This window comes from Sus scrofa, chromosome 14 (genome assembly GCF_054392235.1).
Source record: "Sus scrofa isolate SSC_HxYL_T2T_F1_AM1 chromosome 14, Sscrofa_HxYL_maternal_Yorkshire_Landrace_v2.0, whole genome shotgun sequence".
NCBI classification, from domain to species: domain Eukaryota; kingdom Metazoa; phylum Chordata; class Mammalia; order Artiodactyla; family Suidae; genus Sus; species Sus scrofa.
In genome coordinates, this window is record NC_139396.1 from 144870967 (window position 1) to 144894777 (window position 23811).

The 23811-nt window shown below is 39.6% G+C and overlaps 1 long non-coding RNA gene across 1 annotated transcript in view; it reads right to left on the reverse strand.

The window, feature by feature from the left end:
* LOC146397059 (uncharacterized) overlaps nucleotides 1-23811 on the reverse strand; it is a 510989-nt gene that overhangs the window by 182912 nt on the left and 304266 nt on the right. The window contains exon 3 of the long non-coding RNA XR_014826229.1: nucleotides 19526-19714. This is a non-coding gene — a long non-coding RNA (uncharacterized LOC146397059). The remainder of the gene's footprint in view (nucleotides 1-19525; nucleotides 19715-23811) is intronic.

The following is a 23811-nucleotide window of genomic DNA, read 5'->3' on the forward strand; positions in this document are numbered from 1 at the left end:
AACTGATGTTTGAATTCTCTGTAGTTCATTTCCTAGATGGGTAGATTTGTACCTTTGGTGATGTGGTCCAAGGCTCACTTCTCTAGCTTCCTCTTTGAAGTGTATCTACCACTGAGGATACAGGAGTTTTACCAGTACACACCCTACAGAAAAAGCTCTGTTGTCTTTTAGCAGAACTTTAGACTGCTTTAGCTCATGAACTCTTTAAAGGCAGAAACCATAATCTGATAAACAAGATGTTTAGTATCAGAAACTAGAACTCATACGAAGGATCTGCGATTCTACTCGGTAGACCTGGATAATTGATTTTTCATGTACTCATTCATTTATCCACTCAATAAGTATTTGCTGAGTGACTGCCACACACCATGGGCTTGTTATAAATTACAGTGAGTCATAAATTCCTCCCCATCTTTGTATCTGCTTTCCCATCCTGTGGCCCCTTTGCAATGTGTCTTTGAAGCTTCTTCCATGAAAAGGGTGTATTTCTCTACTCCTTTAATCTGGGCTTGACCATGTGATCTGCTATGGCCAATGTGGATATTAGCAAGTATGATGCAATCAGGGCCTTTAAAAAGTGCTTGATCATTGGGTTTTACTCTTTCTTGTTGCTCTTGGGAATCCTGTGACTATTACCATATGAATCAGCCCAGGCTTGTCTGCCAGATAAGAGCAACACATGAGCACATGGTTATCTCCATCACCCTTGCTGACAACCAGCCAACCCCCAGATCTGTGAGTGGGCCATTGACCATTAGCTGATTGCAGATACATGAGTGAATCCAGTCCACACCACAATGAGTTGAAGAAAACTGTCTTGGCAGAGCCCCTACCAAATTGCTGACCCACAGAACCATAAGCAAATAAAGACTGGTTTGCTGATTTAGGCCACTAAGTTTCAGGGATGGTTTGTTACACAGCAAGGGCCAACTCACCTAGTGTTGGAGGGTCAATAGAAAATAAAGCTGAAAATGTCCTTGTTCTCCTGGAATCATCTTTCTTTGTGGGAAAAACATCATAAAAACATACATACATGCATGCATAATCATAAAAGAAAGTATCACATATGGCAAATGAGAGAATTGAAATGTGGCAGAGGGATAGCAAGTATCTAGAGAACTGCTTAAGACTGGGCAGGAATGGCTCCTCTGAACAAGTGATACTTAAGCTGAGATTGGAATGGCAACAGAGTAGCAAGCCAAGCCTAGGGGTAAGATTTTTCCAGGCTGGTCTCTTTGAACAATTTCTTTATTTTTTAAATGATTTTTATTTTTTCCATCATAACTGGTTGAACAATTACTTTAGACAGGGACCAAGTTTATGGCAAACACTGGGATGGTTTCTAGGTGAGCATAAGGCAATGGCTTTCAAGGCAACTTCCTGCCAAATTTTAGAATGTTCAAGTTTGGTAACATATAGGGTTCTCACTCTGTTAGGACAAAGGAGTCTGAGAAAAGTAGGGAGACACAATCCTCATGAATTAGAATGAGTATTTTATAAGAGGAGTTTCCAAGATCTTGGTGCAAAGTTTGTGTGTTTGCTGTTGGGACCTGGTAGTTTTCTATCTGACAAGTTTGTCCTTGCTATAAAATAAATTCCAAATGTGTATATGACAGGGACCAAAATACACCATGAAAAGATAGCAAGATGGATGATGCAGAGACTGCAAGGCTCTACTGGTCAGCATATGGTTTTTGAGAACATATGAAAACTAGATTGTTTTATGAAAACTGAATTGACAAAAGTTTAATTCTTCAAGTTACCACATGAAGGATTTCAACCAACTGTCCATTAATTCATTCTTTGTTCATTCACAGTGGCCCAAGATGCCAAGATGATATCTGGCCTGTGTCATAGATATAAGGGAAAAGATTAAAAGGAAGGGAAAAAAATGCAAGAAAAATGGGGGTGCAGTAGAAGCAGCATACCGGAGCCTACCATATAACTCCACACCAAGAAAACAGATCAAGAAGCTTGTTCTAAAGAAGGAGGATAATATTTATCAAAACCAATTATACTAACCTTAGGGTATAATCCCCAACTATAACCTGGTTTGTATATAAAACCTTTTATGTACTGTTGACATCAAGTTGTAGAATAGTGGTAGAATAGATTGGAAAATCAATATCAAATACATGTACACATGCAACCACACAATGAATATTTTTAGTCAAATCAACTGTTAGTCTTTTAAGATCTGCTATACAGGACTAAATTAGGATAAAATTGACCATAATATGAAGGAAGGAGGAAAAGAAGAAAGGATATGGAAACATAGAGAAGGAGGGGAAAAGGGAAGGTAAGAGTAAGAAAATTACCAAGTTAAATTTCAAGTATCACATGTGCATTAAAAATAAAGTGAAAAACACAGAAAACCATAAAGCACTATTGAACAGACTGAAGCACCTCCTGCTGACTGGAAGACTTTTTGTCTGACAACAGCCAAAGGTTTCATGGGCCAGCCAGTGCTTCTCCAGTAAGAGAACAGTGGGCTGGTGGGGTAGTTGCTCCTTAATGCTGACATGCCTTTATGACTCGTAATTTGTAAATGCCCAGAAAAGTCTGCCTAAAGAAAAAAAAAAATTAGTACTTTACCCCCCAACATTTGTTGTTAGGTTATTTTCACCTAAATTTATTTAAAGTTAAATTTGCATTAATTTTAAAGGTCTGGCACTGATATGAACTTTAACATTCTTTTTCCTTTTTTGTCTTTTTAGGGCCACACCCTCAGCACATGGAAGTTCCCAGGCTAGGGGCTGAATCGGAGCTGCACCTGCTGGCCTACACCACAGCCACAACAAGGCCAGATCTGAGCCATGTCTGCGACCTACACCACAGCTCACAGCAACACCGGATCCTTAACCCACTGAGCGAGGCCAGGAATTAAACCTGAGTCCTCATGAATACTTGTTGGGTTCATTACCCCTGAGCCATGAAGGGAACTCCAACTTGTAACATTCTTAATCATTAACTACAAAATTTTTCAAAGCAAGTTATGGCTGCCAGTATAAGAATACAGACACAAACTAAATACCTATTTTCATCTTATTTAAGAAATCTTAAAATTTCCTTAGGATATTGGCTGAGATGTACTGTCAGACAGAATTTGTGCAATTAAAAAACCTGAGAAAGAACATCAACAACAAAAAAAGCCCACACAACATATTTCCTCCTGCAGCTGGCTTTTAAGGATGTCAGCAAAGGCTCAGGAGGCACCATCCAGTTGTGAACAGAATCCATACGAAAAAATGAAGGACTCTGGTCAAGTCAGCAGTAGCTGACTGGTGGAGGAGACACCACATTCAGGCTTCCTGCCTAGAGTGTAAACTCCCTCCAGTAAGCCCCAACCCTTACCATGAAGAGAAAAGCTCTCCTTATCCAGGGCCTCAGGAAGGAAAGACTAACCTAGAAAAATCTAAGGACAAATGGATGTTTTGAAGGGTAGGGTTGCCTCTGGTCATGAGAATTCTTTCCCAGGTCCAGATAATGTCACACAGAAAATAGCCCACCATTTCATACCACTTGAAAGTCATGCTTGCTTAAGACTGATTTTTTAATGACCACATTTGCCCTTAGCTTCTATTAACAATGATCATCAGACTCAACCTGCCCACTTAGCGGAGGCTCTGGCCATCTGGACACCCTGAGTGGCTACCAAGGATCTCAGGCCTACGGTGCCACAAGTGGGCCATCCCTGTGCAGAGAGCAATAGCAAGAACTAATGACCCTCCCTGATGCATATCTGCTGCCACATCCTCCTTTCTTGACTTCTATGGTAGACTCAGAAGACATGCAAATAAAGATATGACCTACACTGAGGTGGGGTGAAATGAATAAAGACTCAGCTTCCCTAAAACAAGGACAGTTCTACCAAGCAGATGGAAGCTGCCCATCATGTCAGCTTCAAAAAGTACAGGGAATGTCATTTTTCTCTCAAATGACTGCTCAGTTATTACCTGTTGACTGAAGAGATGAAAGTAGCTGGCTGGGATGAGTAAGAGTTTGGAAACTAGGTCAGAAGGTGGTGGAAGGGGGCCACTAGGGTAGATTCCGCAGGCAGAAAAAGACAGCCCTGCATACAGGTGGGGGTTATGTCCAGAGAAATGTACCATGCATTTACCTCAATAAGAATAATTTTCTCAACTATAAAATGGGAATAACTACCTTACATGAGATTTGGGGGAGGTGGGGGGAGTGTAAGGATTTAATGAGATAATAGGTTTGAAAATTCCTTCCTTATCTTCTGCACTAAGTGGATAGTATTTCCAATTAACCAATGATCAACTGAAGCTCAGGAAGGTGAACTGAGTTCCCTAGGATCACACAGCTAACAAGAAGCAGCGCCAAAATGGAGTCCAGTTCTTCTGAATCCAGTACCCTTTCCACTAAACTTCATTCCCTCTATCTAGCTGAGAATAGGAAGGGTCAGAAAGCTCATGGATACTTGTTTTCTTTGGTGATTGGAGTGATGACCAGGGACACAGAGAGCTAGAAGGTGAGTGAAAATTACCACATACACATGCACACACATCTCTGGGCCAAAGAAGGCAAGGGATTGTCCAAAAACAATAAATCATGTGGTAATGTATTAATCTCCAAAATATACAAACATCTCATAGAGTTCCATTTTTTAAAAAATCAAAAATTGTCAGAAGATCTAAATAGACATTTCTCAAAAGAAGACATACAAATGGGCAAAACACACATAAATGGGTGCTCAATATCACTAATTATTAGAGAAAGGCAAATAAAAAACTACAATGAGACATCACTTCACACCAGCCAGAATGGCCATCATCAAAAAGGCTACAAACAATAAATACTGGAGGAGGTATGGAAAATTACTTGGTCATAAAAAAGAACTAAATAATGCTATTTGTAGCGACATAGATGGATCTAGAAATTATCATACTCAGTGAAGTAAGTTAGAGAAATACAAATATCATATGAGATCACTAGTATGTGGAATCTAGTAAAAAGTGATACAAAAAGGATTTATTCACAAAACAGATAAAGACTCAAAGGTTTTGCAACCAAACTTCTGGTTACCAAAGGGGAAATATTAGGAGGAGGGATGAATTGGGAGGTTGCGACTGGCATAAACACACTACTATATAAAAATTGTTTGGACAGTTCCCGTCGTGGCTCATCAGAAACAAATCTGACTAGCATCCACAAGGACACAGGTTTGATTCCTGGCCTCGCTCAATGGGTTAAGGATCCAGTATTGCCATGAGCTGTGGTGTAGGCCAGGGGCGGCTACAGCTCCAATTTGATCTTTAGCCTGGGAAGCGCCACATGCCACAAGTGTGGCCCTAAAAAGCCAAAAAAACAAAAAAACAACTTATCGGTATCAAGGGCCTACTATATACATCTGGAAAATCTATTCAATACCCTGTGATAGCCTATATGGAGAAAGAACCTGAAAAAGAATGGATATATATGTATATGTATGGCTTTGCTGTACACTTGAAACTAACACAACATTGTGGGTCACCTGTACCCCAATAAAGTTTATTCAAATATCAAAAAAGAAAAAGTGGGAGCTAAACCCAAAGCGGGAAAAAACACTCCCCATAGTTTTCTAGCTATTACCCTGTCTCCCGTCTGCCCTTCACAGCCATACTTTTCAAAATCATTATCTACATTTGCTGTCTTTATTTTCTAATTTCTCAAGCATTCCTCAATCTGGCAATGCATCCCCATTAGCTCACAGAGTGGTTTGTGATGAGGTCACCAATGAAGGTGCTGATATCACAATGGGCATTTTTTCAGTACCCATATGCAATGGTTTGAATGTTTATTTCATATGTTGAAATCCTCCTCCCCAAGGTGCAGTAGTAGGTGGGGCCTTTGTGATGTGATTAGGTCATGAGTGCAGAACCCTTATGATTGAGAAAAGGGATGATAAGGAGGGATGAGTCCCCAGAGAGCATGCTCATACCTTCTTTCTGCCATGTGAGGTTATGCTTTGTTCATCTAGTAAATAGCTCCTCACCAGATACCATATCTCCCTGCACCTTGAACTTGAACTTTCCAGCCTCTAAAACTATTAGAAAAAAAAAAAAATTCTGTTGTTTATGAGCCACCCAGTTTATGGCATTTTGTGACAGAAGCCCAAACAAGCAAATCCAGCATCTCACTGACCACTCAACAGTATTCGGATGACTACTCCCTTTTTAAAGAACTTCCTTCCTCTCTTTTCCTCTGATTTCCTGTTCACTTGTTTTTAGTCTCCTTTACACACCTTCCCATCTTCCTAACTAGTAAATATTTGAGTTCTAGTTCTTCTCTCACTTGACATTCTCTCCCTAGGTAATCCCTTCTTTATGGTTTTAATTATCTTCTCTATGCCAGTGACTTTCAAATTTATATTTCTGATTCCTAAACTGAAGCCCTGTATATCAGACTGCCTACTTGAACACCTTTATTTCAAACTCAAAGGTGCTGTAAATGAAAAAGTGGTCCAAAACAGTACATGATTTTTGTCCCCAAACCTGGCCCTCTTTTGGCGTGCCCTATATCACTGAATGACACTGCAATTCATCCAGGTGTGCAAACCAGAAAGTAAAAACCATCCTTTATGCCTCCATATCAATCTATCAGCAATTCCTATTGAATTTATATTCCTATATTATTCTTATCTAAACACTTATCTCTGGCTCCAATGTCAATGCTCTCGTCCGAGCCTTTTTGCCTGAACATCTTTAATAGTCTCATAATTGATTTCCCTAATCCCTTCTTGCCCTCCTCCTAATCCATTCTTTACACTGAGGCCAGAGTAATCTTTTCCAGACCAGAAACTCTGATTACACGAGATCCTCAGCCCTTCCCCCACTAACTAAACACTTCAGTGGCTTCCTATGCCCTTGGGATAAAATCATGCACAAGACCTAGAAGACTCTGCACTGTCTTATCCAACCCTGCAGCTGCTTATTGTGTCACCTTTCTCTGTGGTCTCTGCATTCTGGCCTCAAAGTTGTTCTTTGCTGTTCTCTTTACCTGGGATGTTCTGCCCTTCCTCTACCTTCACCAAGCTTATATCTGTCCATTCATGAGTTTTTGCAAAGGTCTTTTTTTTTCCTACTCTCTCTGGCAACATCAGGTGTGCCTTCTCAATGCTCTCATAGTAGGATCACATACTACATCCTTAGTGCACTTATCCAGTGTAAGTTTGCACGTATTTGTATTATTTATTCACTGAGTCCCCCTTTCCAGATATTGGGAGTATATATATCTGTTTACCATTTTATCTCCAGTTTCTAGACCAGGGTTTATACATAGTAGAGGTTTAATAAATATTGTTGAATGAAGGGAAAACAAGGTAGAATGATGAGGAACTCCATAATGCTGGAGAACCAGGTCTGAGAGAGCCAAAGCTCCCTTTCTGGGGTGCCTGTGGCATGGTGCCAGATATCTCCATGTTCAAGGGTATGGAGCTTGAGAAAATTATAATCATCTCTAGGAAGAAGAGGATCAAGGTGATAGTACTATCCTTGTTCCCAACAGATAGAATATCCTTTGATAACACAAACCAGGGAAAATTGCTGGGCATCTGAAGGGGTTAATGGAAGAATGGTTAGAAGAGAAGGCAGGCAGATAGACAATGCATATCACAAAAGCAAGGAAACAATAAAACATAACTTCTGGGGACACTTTTCAATCTTTGTAGAGTTTTCTCCCTGCAGGTTTTAATGAGACACACCCTGAGCTTCTCTCTGACCTCATTCTTGCTGGTTTAAGAATCTCCAAGGTTAGTTCCCTGCAGTATCTAAATCACTGCATTTTTGTTTTACCTTGATTTTTTTTTTTTTTTTTTTGATACAAATGTCCTCCTTTTCTTAAAAAAGACAGGAGATATCTGAACATGGACAATGGGTTCTTTTGTTCTCTCCTTGGCTAGAGGGATAGACAAGTAACAACAAATTGCCTATGATACACAAGTCATGGGATTTGCTTCTGGAACAATCATCCTTGGGGAGAGTGGCTCAGCAACCGGAGCAGCAACCATTTGCCAAGAACTAGAAGAAACTCATAGAGAGGAGGCAGAACATATGGTGGTTCTGAGTGCACTGCTTGAGTCTTCCCAAACCCCACCTCCACCCCCTTACTTGCTACATGACCTTGAGCAAATGACTTAACTCCTTTGTGGTTGTACTTCATCTTTGCAAGTGGAGCTGATGATATTCTTCTCACTTGAGAGAATTGTGAGGACTGAGAGAGATTATGCAGCAAACAATAAATGTTAGCTCTTAATATTTCAAGATATTATGCATAAAATACATATCAGAGAAGGTGTTATTCCTTAAGGGATAGAATGTAATTTTGATATTTGGGGGGCAATTATATATTGACAGTATTGAATATACAATTTTTAGTGATTTCATGTCTTTCAAGAACATAATGGGAAGATCTGACCATCATATCAGATTTACCTGATACTTAAAGCCATACTTCTTTAATCGAGAATGTTTATGACAATGCCCAAAAGGATAGGCGGCAGTATAGCTGGGACAGACGATGTCATAGGATAAAGTTGGCAGCCTTTCCTGCAGAATCCATTTTAGTTCATGAATGGTACAGAAGTTGAAACATTTAAAAACAAATAAAAAAATGCATCGGTTGGAGAGTAGAATGTGAAATTCCATTTTTTAAAAAAGACTAAAGCCTCCAAAGAAATTTCAGTGTAAATGGGGGAATCTAAGAGTTGTGTCTCTTGACCTCCAGAGGTACAAGTTTACTCTCCTTCATTATTAAGGATATTTGGTAGAAAAATTCAATTGTGTTAATTTAAGGAATAGAAAGACGATTAGAGATGAGAAAACCATCATTGAGAAAGAAAGTCAAGGTATTTTAGTCTTTAAAAAGCTGATTTTATCTTTGTTTTTTCATTCAGACTCTTCCAAAGGAATTGAGAAAGAACAAGAGGAAAAGTGAAGGGGAAAAAAATCAATTATTTTAAATGATCGAAATAATTAGGGTTCTGTGCAACTTTACAGTGAATATTAAAAAAGGGATTCTTGGCCCAGGAATGACAGAAATGCAAATAATGCAATGCAAATAAGGAGCCCAAGATCTTCTCTCCTGCTTTGTAGCACATTCAGGGAATGTGAAACTGCTCTAGGTGAGAAATACCCAGGACAGCAGGTTCTCATCTATGTGAGACACACTTAAGATGGAGGGTTCAGGAAAAGAATGGTGACCAGGGACAGAAAATCATCATTTACATCACAGCCCTGCAGCCAATGGAGTGTGGGCAGTCTGTTTAACTTCTGCTGTTTGCCTTATCTATATATTGAGGGGTTAGATTCATTACCTCTGAATCTCAGAGTTAGAAAAGACCTCAGGCACCAATGAGTCCAATCCTTCTTTGATACAATGGCTGTAAGTCTTTCGTTTGAATGTTTTCAGAGATGAGGTGACATTCCAATCTTTAAATGCCATCACTGGATGAAAACCTCAGAGCTGGGAGTCAAAAGACTTGAGTCCAGCCTCCATTAACCAACTGACTATATATCTAGGTATAGGAACTTTATCTTCTTGAGTTCCAGGTTCTTGATTTGTCAGGCTGGAAGGGATGGATTACATCTTAAAACAGAATTTGTGAAGTTTCAGTGACATTGCCTCCCTAATATTCAAAGAATATCCCTTTCTTTCTTCCCCCTTGCATCCTCTTTGCTTAGGACACTATGTCAGAATATAATCACTGTGTCACTCTGCCACTGATCTTAAATGTGAAAACAGCCAAGGGGTATTTTTCTAGGGATAAAGAGGTGAAGCTTAAGTCTTGAAAGAAAAAAGTAGAAGAGGGGGATCAAGCAGGAGGAGTGAAGACAGATTTGACCTGAACTAGCTGGAAGAAGAGTACCAAGCTGGGACAAGAGGGTAAAACCAACTCAGTGTCTAGATTGAGAAGAAATGGAAAGTAACTAAGAATATTGCACCTTGAGTGTGGCAAGGGGGAAGGTCCCTGTGTGGAGTGGGGGAGGGAAAGTGAGAGAGAAGTCAGAATATGTAGTCAAGTTTCTTCCTCAAAATTATGGACCAGACACCCTGCCCCAACTTTAATCCCATATATCATGCAGACTAAAACACAGCAACCTCTAAGAGGCTGAGAATCCATAACTTGAGATTCTCTGAATATATTATGGTGGCACTTGTCCTGGAGATCACAGAAGCTGGGGGTATGACCTCGAAGGTTTCTCCCTTCTCTGGGAATCTGTGCTTCAAACACACTGAGTCCCCAGAGGACTTCCAAGGTAGCCTTGTCCTCACTCTCCAATCTCCGCTTACTGCTGCAGTGATGGTTAATTTTATGTGTCAACATGATTGGGCTACAGGGTGCTCAGATATCTGGTTAAAGATTAGTTCTCAGTGTGACTGTGAGGGTGTTTCTGGATGAGATTAGCATTTGAATCAGCAGGCTGATGGCCCTCCCCAGAGGAAGTGAGCACCATCTAATCCATTGAAACCTGAACAGAACAAAATGATGGTAAAAGGGAGAATTTGCTCTGCCTGACTGACGAGCTGGGTCCTCTCCTATTCTCTGCCTAAGACTTATACCATCGGCTCCCCTGATTCTCAGGCTTTCTGATTCAGACGGAAAGGATCCCACCAGCCTTCCTGTGCCTCCAGCTGGCAGATGGCAGATGGTGGGACTTAGACTCCATAATCACATGAGAAAATTTCTTATAATAAATCAATAAATGATTTACTATAAAGATGTATATATCATCTTTCTCTGTGTGCATATACATTTATGCATGTGTATACACACATTCTCTTGGTTCTATTTCCCTGGAGAACTCTGACTAATAAAGTTTCCTTCATCCTCTGGGCTTCTCTGCACATTCAGCTTTTCCCTCCAACACTCTGGGAAAGGAAGCTAAAGTTGAACAGTGAGATAACGGGCTCTTGCTTTGGGCTCTGACCTGCAGGATGGCTGCCTTGCAGTCAGGGGCTGCTGTTAGGACAGAAAGTCAATTAGAGTCAGATTGGAAAGAAAAAGTGGGCAGCAACCAAGGCTCTCTTGGGAAACCCAGACTTATAATATTCAGTGCAGTAGAGACCAAATCATCCATGGGTGCAATTTGTTTGAAAGCCACCAATATCCTAAGACTGGTAAGGATTTGGCAGTACCAAGGCTGATCCAGCTGGATGTCCCTATGATAATGTAGAATGACTGCATTAATGGACCTGATTATTGGCCTCATGGTATCATGTCTTTGGAATTCCCCTTATGCATTTCATCTCTGTTTGGTCATGTGACTTGCTTTGACTGATAGGGCAGTAGCAAACTTAATGCATCAGAAATTTGTAGAAGCACTTGCACATTTTTTGCTTTCACTCTAGCTTCTCCACAATTGCTATGAGAACATGCCTATGTCAGCCTGCTGGAAGGATGGAGAGACACATGAGAGAGGCCCCAGTCACTCCAGACATCTCTATCCCATATCAAACATGGCCAGTCAAGCCCAGACCCATAAGGAGCCAGCTAAGACCCGGAGGACCATCCAAAAAGCAGAGGCTAAATTGCTATCCTATGAACTCACCTTGCCTTCCCATAGCTGATTTCTACTATATAAACAATAGGTGATTACGGTTTTAAGCTACTGAGTCTTAGAGTAGTTTGTTCTACAGTATTATTGTAACAATATATTGTCAATATAGGAATATTCCAGGAATATTCCATTTATCTTATTTTATTATGTGAGAAATGAAACATTCTTTAATTAGGCCAACTCTGAAATAAAAGATGTTTTGGAAAATACCACCAGCATTCAGCATTCAAAAAGCTACCCATTGCCTCCCTCATGCTATTTGGACTCAAACTCTGAATCTTGGCCCTGTACTTAATATTCATATGTTGAAACCCTAGTCCCTAATGTGATGATATTTGGAGGTGGGGTCTTTGAGAGGTAATTAGGTTTAGACGAGTTCATACAGGTGGAGACCCCCATAATGCAATTAGAGCCCTTATAAGCAGAGAAGAAAACCAGACCCCTTTCTCTCTCCATCATAGGAGAACACTCAAGAAAGCAGCCTTCTGCGAACCAGGAAGGGAGCCCTCCCCAGACACTGAATCTGCCTGCACCTTGATCTTGGATTTCCCCGCCTCCAGAACTGTGATAAATAAATATTTGTTGTTTAAACCAGTCAATGGTGTTTTTTTAAAAAGTAGCTCAAACTGACTAAGACATCCCTTCTGCATTTGTTCTATCCTTCATGAAATACAAAAAGCCACATTGAAAAGGTCAGTTGTGGAGAAGTGATTATGTTCCTTGCTAGCTTGGTGTTTTGTCTCAAGGTCCTCAGGAGGCCACTTTTAAGTTCAGACTGTCAGGTGCATTACATAAACCTCTGGAGCTTGTCAAAGTGAGCCATTTAGCTCTCAACATTAAACAAATAATAACAATATCCTCCCCAAACAGATGGTCTTTCCCATCAGCATGAAGCCTTCTAACCTCAGCTAGAAACAAGGAACACCAAAAAAAAAAAAAAAAAAAAAATGCATTTCTACAGAAACTGGGTTGTTCAAGGCTGATTTCAGATATTCTTTTCCTGGTCGTTTATCTACTCCTCTTACATGGTACGTCACTGGCATACTAAAGATTAGCCTCATCACTAGTCCTAGAAAAAGAGGCGATAACTAGAATAGACCTTGCAGTTCTTTGCCTAAAGGCAATCTCTGGGTCCTATGTCCTTCATAGTAGACTTCAAAGATATATTTCCTTTTGATAGTTGCCTAGCATGATCTGGGTGTCTTGGCCTTGGACAACCAAGGACATTTGGCATTATAATCTGTCTTCTGACTCCCTGCATGCGAATTCCTGGCTGCTCAGCTACTTGCCTCCTCCAGCTCCATCCACTTCGGCCATCTGCCTTGCAAGCTGTGGTTAGACTTGGCCAGGTGGGAAGGCACTCCCTGTTCTCAAGCCATAGAATTCCCTGTGGAGGGAAATCCTAAGTCAGGCAGAGCTCTGAATCAATAGGGAGTGGATGTTAGAACCCTTTAAAAAATTAGTTGCAACCCTCTCATTATTCTCCATCCATCAGTCAGAGACTTGGTCAACACGAATGTCATTAAAACTTGGCACAAGGTCATGGGGGGGTGGTCCTGGGCCTACCAGGAACTGAGTTGCTGAGCCCTTCCCAAATGTACCTCGTGAAGAACAGAATTAAGTTCAAGTTAGGTGGAAGACCTGATTTTCAGAGAAGAGAAATTAGAATGACGGCATCAGGAAGGCTAAGGGATCACTGCATAGAAAAAAATCCAAAAGGAGGGGCTTGATCAAAAGTCCCAAGTGCTGCACGCATGAGGAGGGTACCCAAATGAGGATAGGGAGGCACTCTGCAACAGCAAAGCTCCCAGGACTTATTCATTCTCTTGGCATTAGTATCACAAGTTTGGGGTGGATCCAACTTCAACAGAAGTTAGGGAGAATACATGTTATCTTTTTGGCTGAGTTGTCATTGGTAATTTCCTAGATAAAGGAACACTTGTTAATTGCTTAGGTGGAAGGACAAGGCATTCAGGTTTGCTCTCTCCCAAGCAGCCTTTCCTTTCTAACAGGTCCACTGCAGAAACTGTCACCCTAACCCAAAAAAAAGAACTCATGCAAAGGGTGTTGGAGAGAATCACATCTCTCAGAAGACCGCAGCATAGACCTTTTCTTTTGCCCTATTAGATTGATTGCATGACCTGGGACAAGGCAGATTCCCCTCTTAGACCAACTTTCCTCATCTCTTAGCAAGAGAAGTTTGCTCCTTCTTTACAGTCCTTTCCTCCTCTGATGTTCGGTGGTTCTTATTATTTCCTAATTGAAATCTAATTGTTGCTGTAGAACCATACACACAGTCAGCTGAATGCTGGTCACAGTCAGAGTTTTCTGCCCTCAAGAAGCACATTCCTACAAGGTCAATTCTATGAGGTTGGCTTGCTCCTGAGGAAAAAGGTTCTAACTTCAGAGTGATTCCAGCACCAATGACCAGGAAAAAATACCGGGGCTGGAGGTTACCCAATAAACTAACCTAGCTGCTTGCCAAGCAAACTAAGAGGTTTTATTTTATTTTTTTCTGGCAAGCATCAATAACTCAAAATGCTAAGTGGGGGCTCCAAATGAAAGTTGTCTCCTTCATTCATGTGAATTTATAACTGTCTATACAAATAGACAAGTAGCAAAGAAAACTACTGAATTGAACTATTTATGTGCTAACTTGTTAACGGCATGAGACACACAAGTCTTTAACCATTTACCCTGCAAAGCAAGCTAAGTCAAAAAGCAGCTATTTATCCAGGGGAAACATTGGCAATGATTCTTATTATTGGTAATGTGGTATGATCAAACTCTTATCATCTGGGGGTAGCTAGCAGGTAAGAAGCCATTCAGCAGAGTTACAAAACTAATTTTTACTGGATTTGTCCCAAACAAAGGATGACACATTTTTGCAAGAAGCCTCAGATCCATCCAGGGCTATAAGCCACTGTTCCCCTCCAAACCTGCTGAGGAAATTCAATATACCCAAACTAGTCAGAAAACAGTCCAGAGAATCTGAAATTGATTAAATCTAAGATGTGTTTATTATGCTTCTTGTGACTTGGCAGCCAGGGCCTCCTAGGGGAAGGAAAGAAAAAAGAATAAGCTAAACAAAATCAAACTATTTGGTATTCCAAGTGGATATGCAGGTTTCTTCTTTCTGGCCTCTATGGATTTCAATGAACCACCGGGGGCCAATGATTCTGCACCCAGGGGTCTGGGCTGAGTTAAGACTCAGGATTTCTCTGGGCTCAAGGATAAACCCAGCATAGATTGCATGAGACTTGGCTAAGAGTGAATGATCTTTGAGTCCAACTCCCCAGGGAGAAGTTGACAAACTGTGTGAAATCTTCTTTTTCTTTCTTTCTTAATTAAGACCCAAGCAATAGAACTGTATCTCTGTGGATTGTGTGAATTTAATATGGCCAAAGCAAACATAAACACACACACATATACACATACACAACATACACACACACGCAGACATGCCTACGTGGACATTTGCAATTGAATTTCATCAGTAGTTTCAACACATAGACTAAAAGAATTTAATTTAGGAAGTTCATTCCAAAAACATTCAAAGTGTTGTTGAGCAGGCATAGATTAGCCCTGTGGGTGATACTGTTGTATTAACTAGAAAATATCTCCAAAGAGAAAAGTTTTCTCTCTATAAGCTGATTTGAACCATAATTACTGCCTGATTTACCTACCTTCATCAATTTCCAGCATCCTCCATGTTCTAGCACTACCCTCTCAACTTCTCTCCCCTCTTCTTTGCCCAAGTGGTTCCCTTGATACTTTGCAACTGGGGAAAATTCTAATGGTAGCCCTTGCCTGTTCTTTCTCCCTTCACACATGCCCACACACCATAAACCAACCACATCTAATCCATGATGGCTTTTTAAATGCGATCTATCGTTCATGAAAACAGTGAAAATTGGTTTCTCTAGATAGTTTAATCTTATGTGGTTATTTTTATTTTCTTCTTTGTACTTTTTGGCATTATGTATACTTCTACAATAGAATATGATGTTTTCACAATGAGAATGGACTTTCATTTAAAAAGAGGAAACAAAGGCAATATGCACACAGTAGTGCGTAATGATTGTAATTTTTGTAAAAAAAAATATATATATCTGTTCAACAATGAAAATCAGGAGGGGGAACACCCCTGAAAATAACTGTTTTTTTTTCCTTTCTGATAATTGGCTCAATACAAGTAGGAAATAAAACTTCAAAACAAATGCTTTTAGAGGCCATCTGAGCAGAGCCTTAGACTGAAAGAATGAAGAGGGCCCCACTGCCACAGGCAGCGACTCAGCATGGCAACTCGTCAGGGAAAACGGGGCTCACCCTCTTTCAAGGCATTGCTTCTAAAGATTTTTCCAAGGCATGGAATAGAGCTTATGTCAAGATACAGCCCTGGCTACTAAATTGAGTAAATAGACTGCTCGTACTTCGAAAAGCATGCACACAATGCTGTGCTGCCCAGTCAACAGGTCGTGATTCAATCCAGGGTTATCATTCATCTTTGACATCTTACAATTTGACGCTAATTCTCAACTGGGGATAAAGATGTCCTATACAGAATCTGCACTGGAGATTTTAGAAGTGCTTAGCTTCTTCAGAAAAGCACAAGTTTTTCCTTCTCTTATTATTATTATTATTATTGCTTTTTTTAGAGTCACACCCACAGCATATGGAAGTTTCCAGATTAGGGGTCGAATCAGAGCTACAGCTTCTGGCCTTCGCCACAGCCACAGCAATGCCAGATCCGAGCTGCATCTGTGACCTACACCACAACTCATGGCAACACTGGATCCTTAACACGCTGAGAGAGGCCAGAGATTAAACTTGCGTCCTCATGGATGCTAGTCAGATTCATTTCTACTGAGTGATGATGGGAGCTCCTCCCCTTATTTTCTAATCTTTCTCTAAAGCATCAAAGAGCAAGCATATGCCCAAGGATTAATCGTCCTAAATCCCCATCATGCTGAAAGGAGAAATCCTAACATTTGACCAGCAATTGAAAAGACATTAACAGTTACTTCTCAAAATGCTTTTTAGGTTAGGGTAGAATTTATTTTTAACATATTCATAAAGATGGAGTGAAAGAAAGTGAGAAGGGATGGAAGGAGGAAAAAAAAGGAGGTGGAAAGATAATGTATATATAGGGTTGCTCTAAAATCACAACTGACACTCCCTCAGTGAGTTTGCTAAAGCTACCTTATCCTTTGCATATCTTCCTTTCTTATTAGGATTATATATGCCATTCAATAGTTGCAATGTAAAAATTAATCTGAGAGGGAGACATTAATTTGAAATGCAACCGAGGGGATACTTGAGTACTGAGATCCTGTTCCCAGCTATGGCACAGATCCCCAAGTGAGCTGGAAGACACTAGAAGGGCAGAATGTGGGTGGCAGAGAAAAAAAAAAAAAAAAAAAGCCCTGTGGACTGTTTACTTGGAATGAGAACATGTGGGTTCTTGTATTTGTAGCTTGATCATGTTGGATATAAAACTTAGAAGTAAGAATGATAAAAGAATGCTACAGATGGAAAAAAGGAGTTTAAAAAATGTTGGCATGCTAGAGATGGTACTGCAATTTGATGATTCGGCTCCATGGGGCAGTAAATTTCAGGTTGAAACTGGGAAGTTACTTTTTCAGGAAAAAAGACAGAGCCACATAGGCATTTACTCCAACACTGCAGCAAGCACTGAAGTGAGAAGGTAAACCTACCCACAGAGGACTCAGCGAGCTCTCAGCAGAGCAGAGAGAGGCAGAGTCCTCAGAGCCTTGTAAACAGCAGGAGAGGAGATTCACGGGGGTGGGGAGGGACAAGTGGAGCACTTTGTTGAGCATGTTGTAGGGAATATAAACCTTCTTAGCAATAGTACTGAAAAAGGCCATACTCAAACTCAGGTAAGTTTATATGTATAAACAAGTTAATAAAATTTATCAAAGAGCAACAATAGCTTTCTTCCCTCAAATTAAGAAGCTCTGCCTCTTGTATCACCAAGGTTGATAAATAACACCATAGTCCAGAATACGGAATAATTTTGATGTCCACCACCATACAAAACAGTTCCAATCAACACCCTCATGGTCTTCATTTGGAGTCACACCCCTGCCCACCTTCAAACCCTGGCAACCAATAACTGACTCTCCATCACTATGATTTTTTTCCTTTTGGAGGATGTCATATAAAAGGATATAGCATCTAACCTTTAGACACTGGACTCACTTATCACAGTGACTTTGAGATTCATCAAAGTTGTTGCCTATCTCAACAGTTCATTCCATTTTATTGCTAAATAGTATTCCATTACATGGATGTCCCACAACGTGTTTATCAAATTACCCATTAAAGGACATTTAAATTGTTGATACTTTTTGCCTATTGTGACCAGAGCTGAAATTTGTGTACAAGTTTTTGTGTGAACATAACTTGTCATAACTTTTTAAAAATTTTTTAAAGATTTTTATTTTTTCCATTATAGTTGATTTACAGTGTTCTGCCAATTTGTTTTGTATAGCAAAGTGACCCTTTCATTCATATATATATATATATATATATATATATTCTTTTTCTCACATTATCCTCCATCATGTTCCACAAGTGACTAGATATAGCTCCCTTGTACTATACAAGCAGGATGTCATTGCTCATCCACACTTTTCATATCTTAAAGGTAAATATCTAGAGGTGGGAACACTGGGTCATAGGCTAAGTTTACATTTAACTTGTAAAAAATCCCCAAACTGTTTTCCCAAGTAGCTGCCCAATTTTGCATCCTAAGCTATAGTCTGTGAGAGTTCCAGTTGCTTGTGAGTACTTAGTATTGTATATATATATATATATATATATATATATATATATATACACACAGCCATTCTAAAAGGAGTATATTGGCATCACACCATGATTTTAATTTGCATCTTCTTAATGATGTTTATCATGTTTTCATGTGTTTATTTGCTTTCCATATATCCTCTTTGGTGACATAACCAAAGATTTTACTTATTTTTAATTGAGTTTTTTTTTTTACTGTTAATAATAGCCTTAAAATATATTTTTTCTGGGAGTTCTCATCGTGGCTCAGTGGTTAACGAATCCTACTAGGAACCATGAGGTTGTAGGTTTGATCCCTGGCCTTGCTCAGTGGGTTAAGGATCCAGCTTTGCCGTGAGCTGTGGTGTAGGTTGCAGATGCAGCTTGGATCCCGTGTTGCTGTGGCTGTGATATAGGCCAGCAGCTATGGCTCCGATTCAACCCTAGCCTGGGAACCTCCATATGACATGAGTGTGGCCATAAAAAGAAATATTCTGGATATAAATCTTTTTTTATACATAGGATACTGCTAATATTGTCTCTCAGTCTGTACTTTCTTTTTTAATTCTTTTCACATGGTTGTTCAGAGCCTGAGTTTAAAATTTTAATGAAGTCCAATTTATCAATTTTTTTTTCTTTTGAGTATCTTGCTATTGGTGTCATGCTGCAAAAACTCTGTCTAACCACTGATCATAAATATTTCCCTTATGTTTAATATTTTATATTTTACATCTAGATCTATTATTTATTTTGAGTTAAATTTTGCAAAGTGGTCAAAATTTAAGTGAAGATTAATTTGCTTTTTTCAAAACTATGCATGACTCACTATTCAGTGCTTTGTGGAAAAGATTATCCTTTCTCCCATTAAATTACTTAGTTTTGGTTAAAAATCAATTGATCATCTTTGTGTGAGTTTATTTGTGGAGGCTTTATTCCATTTCACCAGTTTATGTGTCTATCCCTATATTTGATTGTTACAGATTTATAGTTAAGTCTTTAAAATAGGTAGTGATGTTTTTCCCACTTTATTCTTCCTTTTCAACATTGCTTTATCTATTCTACTCAATTTTCCTTTGTCCGTAAAATGGCAGTATAGGAGGTCTCAGTCTCCTGAGAGAATCACCAATTTAACAACCATTCAGGAATGAACATACCTTTACAAGAGTCTAGCTGAGAGGTTCCAGTACCCCAACAGAGCACAATATCTGAGAGTGGTTGCATTGAAAAGTGTAAAAAGTATAGTTTCACTTTATCTATATCACCTGCCTTCAAGCCAGTCCACTCATCACCAAGAGAGACCTCCTCAGGCTGTGATTTCTCCTGCCAGATAAAGAGAGAGAGGACTGAGTGTGTATGCAGCTTCCCCAGCATTTCCAGGCATGTCTGGTAAGCTAATTCATATCTCCCCTCACCCATAACACTGAGGGAACTGGCATAACTAGATTGCTTGGGGGAGCAAAAAACAAAGGAAAGGGTCAAGGCTCATAGCAAATGGCACAGGGATCTCAACAACCATCCCACAGGCCTAGCCAGCTGGACTGTGGACACTGCCAACCAGCCCACTCATAGATCTCACAAGTCAGCCAGCCCACACACAAATCCTACTACCCAGCAAGCCTGTCTGTGCATGGACCCCACCAGATGGGCTGACTGTAAGCCCCACCAACTGTCCTGTGTTCACCTACACACCTGGCATGCCATATGCCACAAATATGTCCCCACAGATGACATGCAGATCTTGAGAGTTCACAAGGATTTCAACAAACAGACTGACTCTTTAGGATTGGCAAAAGGCACACAACCCTGAGATGGCTGCTTCAGAAGGCAGGGAGAGTAGTGGAGCTTACTTTCAGTGTACAATCATTTTGATGCAGTGCCTCAGGGAAAAGGGGTGGGAAACTCTCAGTACTTAGCATGACTCTGTAGGGTAGAGTGAAAATGTACAATCCCAATATGTCTCCTTTAGGAGGGAAGAGGAGAAGTAGAGGCCACATGCACTGCACCAGCATTTCATGGCACTGCCCTCAGGAGATGAAATAAGAGGTTCTCAATAATCAACACAGATCTACAGCAATGAAGGAAGTCATACTATCTTAAGAAGTCACACTACTCTTCAGGACGGAGTAGTAAGGGGTAGAGTGAGTAAATCCATAGAAAAGGTTTAAGATACCCTTAGATTCTCTAGCGAAGCTGACTGGTGAAAGTCTTTTCCTCCAGAAGCCATTCCATAAAGAATGGAATGCATGCTTCTTGAAACATGCAGACACTAATACAAGAATCTAAGAAGAAAGAAGAACCAGGGAAACATTACGCCACCAGGAAAATTAAATAATTCTCCAGTAACTAACTCCAAAGAAATGGAGGTCTATGAATTCTCTAATAAAAAGTTCAAAATAACTGTCTTATGGAAACTAAGTGAGCTACAAGAAAACACAGGTAGATTCTTAACAAAATTGGGAAAACACTACATGAACAAAATAAAAAGTTTAAAAGGACATAGAAATCATAAAAAAGAACCAATCAAACTCTGGAGCTGAAGAATTCAATGATTAAACTGAAAAATTTAGTAGAAATCTTCAACAACAAACTTGATCAAGTAGAAGAAGGAATCCGCAAACATGAAGACATATCATTTGAAATTATCCAAAGAAACCAAAAGAAAAAGGAATAGAAAAGAATGAAGAAAGCCTATAGGACTTACAGGATATAGCAACAGGAAAAAACATATGTGTTACAAGAATACTGGAAGTTGCAGAGAGAAAAAATAATCAGAAAGCATATTTAAAGAAATAATGGGAGTTCCCATCGTGGTGCAGTGGTTAACGAATCCGACTAGGAACCATAAGGTTGTGGGTTTGATCCCAGGCCTTGCTCAGTGGGTTAAGGATCTGGCGTTGCCATGAACTGTGGTGTAGGTTGCAGATGTGGCCTGGATCCCACATTGCTGTGGCTCTGGCTCTGGCCGGCAGCTACAGCTCTGATTAGACCCCTAGCCTTGGAACCTCCATATGTGGTGGAGGCAGCCCTGGAAAAGGCAAAAAAAGACAAAAAAAAAAAAAAAAAAAAGAAGAAGAAAAACAAAGAATGGCTGAAAACATCACAAATCTGGAGAGGGAAAGGGACATCCAGATTCATGAAACCCAAAGAATTCCAAACAGGTTGAATTTAAGGAGTTCTACACAGAGACACATTATAATTGAAATTTTTAAGTCACTGTAAACCAGCTATAATGGAAAAAATAAAAATCATTATATAAAAAAATTTTAAATCAAAGATAAAGAGATAATTTTGATAGCAGTGGAGAAAAGTAGTTCATAACATAAACAGGAACATCTCTTCCCATAAGACTATTGGCAAATTTCTCACTAGAAATCTTGAAGTCCAGGACAGAATGAGAAGATACATTAAAGATGTTGAAAAAAACCCACCCTGGTAACCAAGAATAAAATGTCCAGCAAAACTGTCCTTCAGAAGTGGAGAGATAAAAACTTTCTCAAATAAACAAAAACTAAGCAAGTTTGTCTCCAATAGTCTTGCTTTACAAGAAGTAATAAAGGAAGATCCTCAAGCTGAAATGAAAAAGTGTTAAATAGCAACACAAAAACATGAAAATATAAATGTCACTGGTAAAGGTCAGCACATAGACAAGTATAGAAAAATGTAATATGATAATAGTGATGCATAAGTCACTCTTTAATACAGAGTTTAAAAAAGTATTAAACATAACTAATACTGCAAAAAACTATTAATGGATATATGAGATATAAACTATGACATCAATAACATAAAATAAAGGAATAGTAAAGATGTAATTTTGTATGTAATTGACGTTAAGTTGTTATTGGCTTAAAACAGACTATCGTAACTAAATTTTTTTTTTTTTTTTAATTTTATTTTTTTATTTTCCCACTGTACAGCAAGGGGGTCAGGTTATCCTTACATGTATACATTACAATTACAGTTTTTCCCCCACCATTTCTTCTGTTGCAACATGAGTATCTAGACATAGTTCTCAATGCTATTCAGCGGGATCTCCTTGTAAATCTATTCTAGGTTGTGACTGATAAGCCCAAGCTCCCGATCCCTCCCACTCCCTCCCCCTCCCATCAGGCAGCCACAAGTCTCTTCTCCAAGTCCATGATTTTCTTTTCTGAGGAGATGTTCATTTGTGCTGGATATTAGATTCCAGTTATAAGTGATATCATATGGTATTTGTCTTTGTCTTTCTGGCTCATTTCACTCAGTATGAGATTCTCTAGTTCCATCCATGTTGCTGCAAATGGCATGATGTCATCCTTTTTTTATGGCTGAGTAGTATTCCATCGTGTATATATACCACATCTTCCGAATCCAATCCTCTGTCGATGGACATTTGGATTGTTTCCATGTCCTGGCTATTGTGAATAGTGCTGCAATGAACATGCGGGTGCATGTGTCTCTTTTAAGTAGAGCTTTGTCCGGATAGATGCCCAGGAGTGGGATTGCGGGGTCATATGGAAGGTCTATGTATAGATTTCTAAGGTATCTCCAAACTGTTCTCCATAGTGGCTGTACCAGTTTACATTCCCACCAACAGTGCAGGAGGGTTCCCTTTTCTCCACAGCCCCTCCAGCACTTGTTATTTGTGGATTTATTAATGATAGCCATTCTGACTGGTGTGAGGTGGTATCTCATGGTAGTTTTGATTTGCATTTCTCTTATAATCAGCGATGTGGAGCATTTTTTCATGTGTTTGTTGGCCATCTGTATATCTTCCTTGGAGAAATGTCTATTCAGGTCTTTTGCCCATTTTTCCATTGATTGATTGGTTTTTTTGCTGTTGAGTTGTATAAGTTGCTTATATATTCTAGAGATTAAGCCCTTGTCAGTTGCATCATTTGAAACTATTTTCTCCCATTCTGTAAGTTGTCTTTTTGTTTTCTTTTGGGTTTCCTTTGCTGTGCAAAAGCTTTTCAGTTTGATGAGGTCCCATGGGTTTATTTTTGCTCTAATTTCTATTGCTTTGGGAGACTGACCTGAGAAAATATTCATGATGTTGATGTCAGAGAGTGTTTTGCCTATGTTTTCTTCTAGGAGTTTGATGGTGTCCTGTCGTATATTTAAGTCTTTCAGCCATTTGGAGTTTATTTTTGTGCATGGTGTGAGGGTGTGTTCTAGTTTCATTGCTTTGCATGCAGCTGTCCAGGTTTCCCAGCAATGCTTGCTGAATAGACTTTCTTTTTCCCATTTTATGTTCTTGCCTCCCTTGTCAAAGATTAATTGACCATAGGTGTCAGGGTTAATTTCCGGATTCTCTATTCTGTTCCATTGGTCTGTCTGTCTGTTTTGATACCAGTACCACACTGTTTTGATGACTGTGGCTTTGTAGTATTTCTTGAAGTCTGGGAGAGTTATGCCTCCTGCTTGGTTTTTGTTTCTCAGGATTGCTTTGGCGATTCTG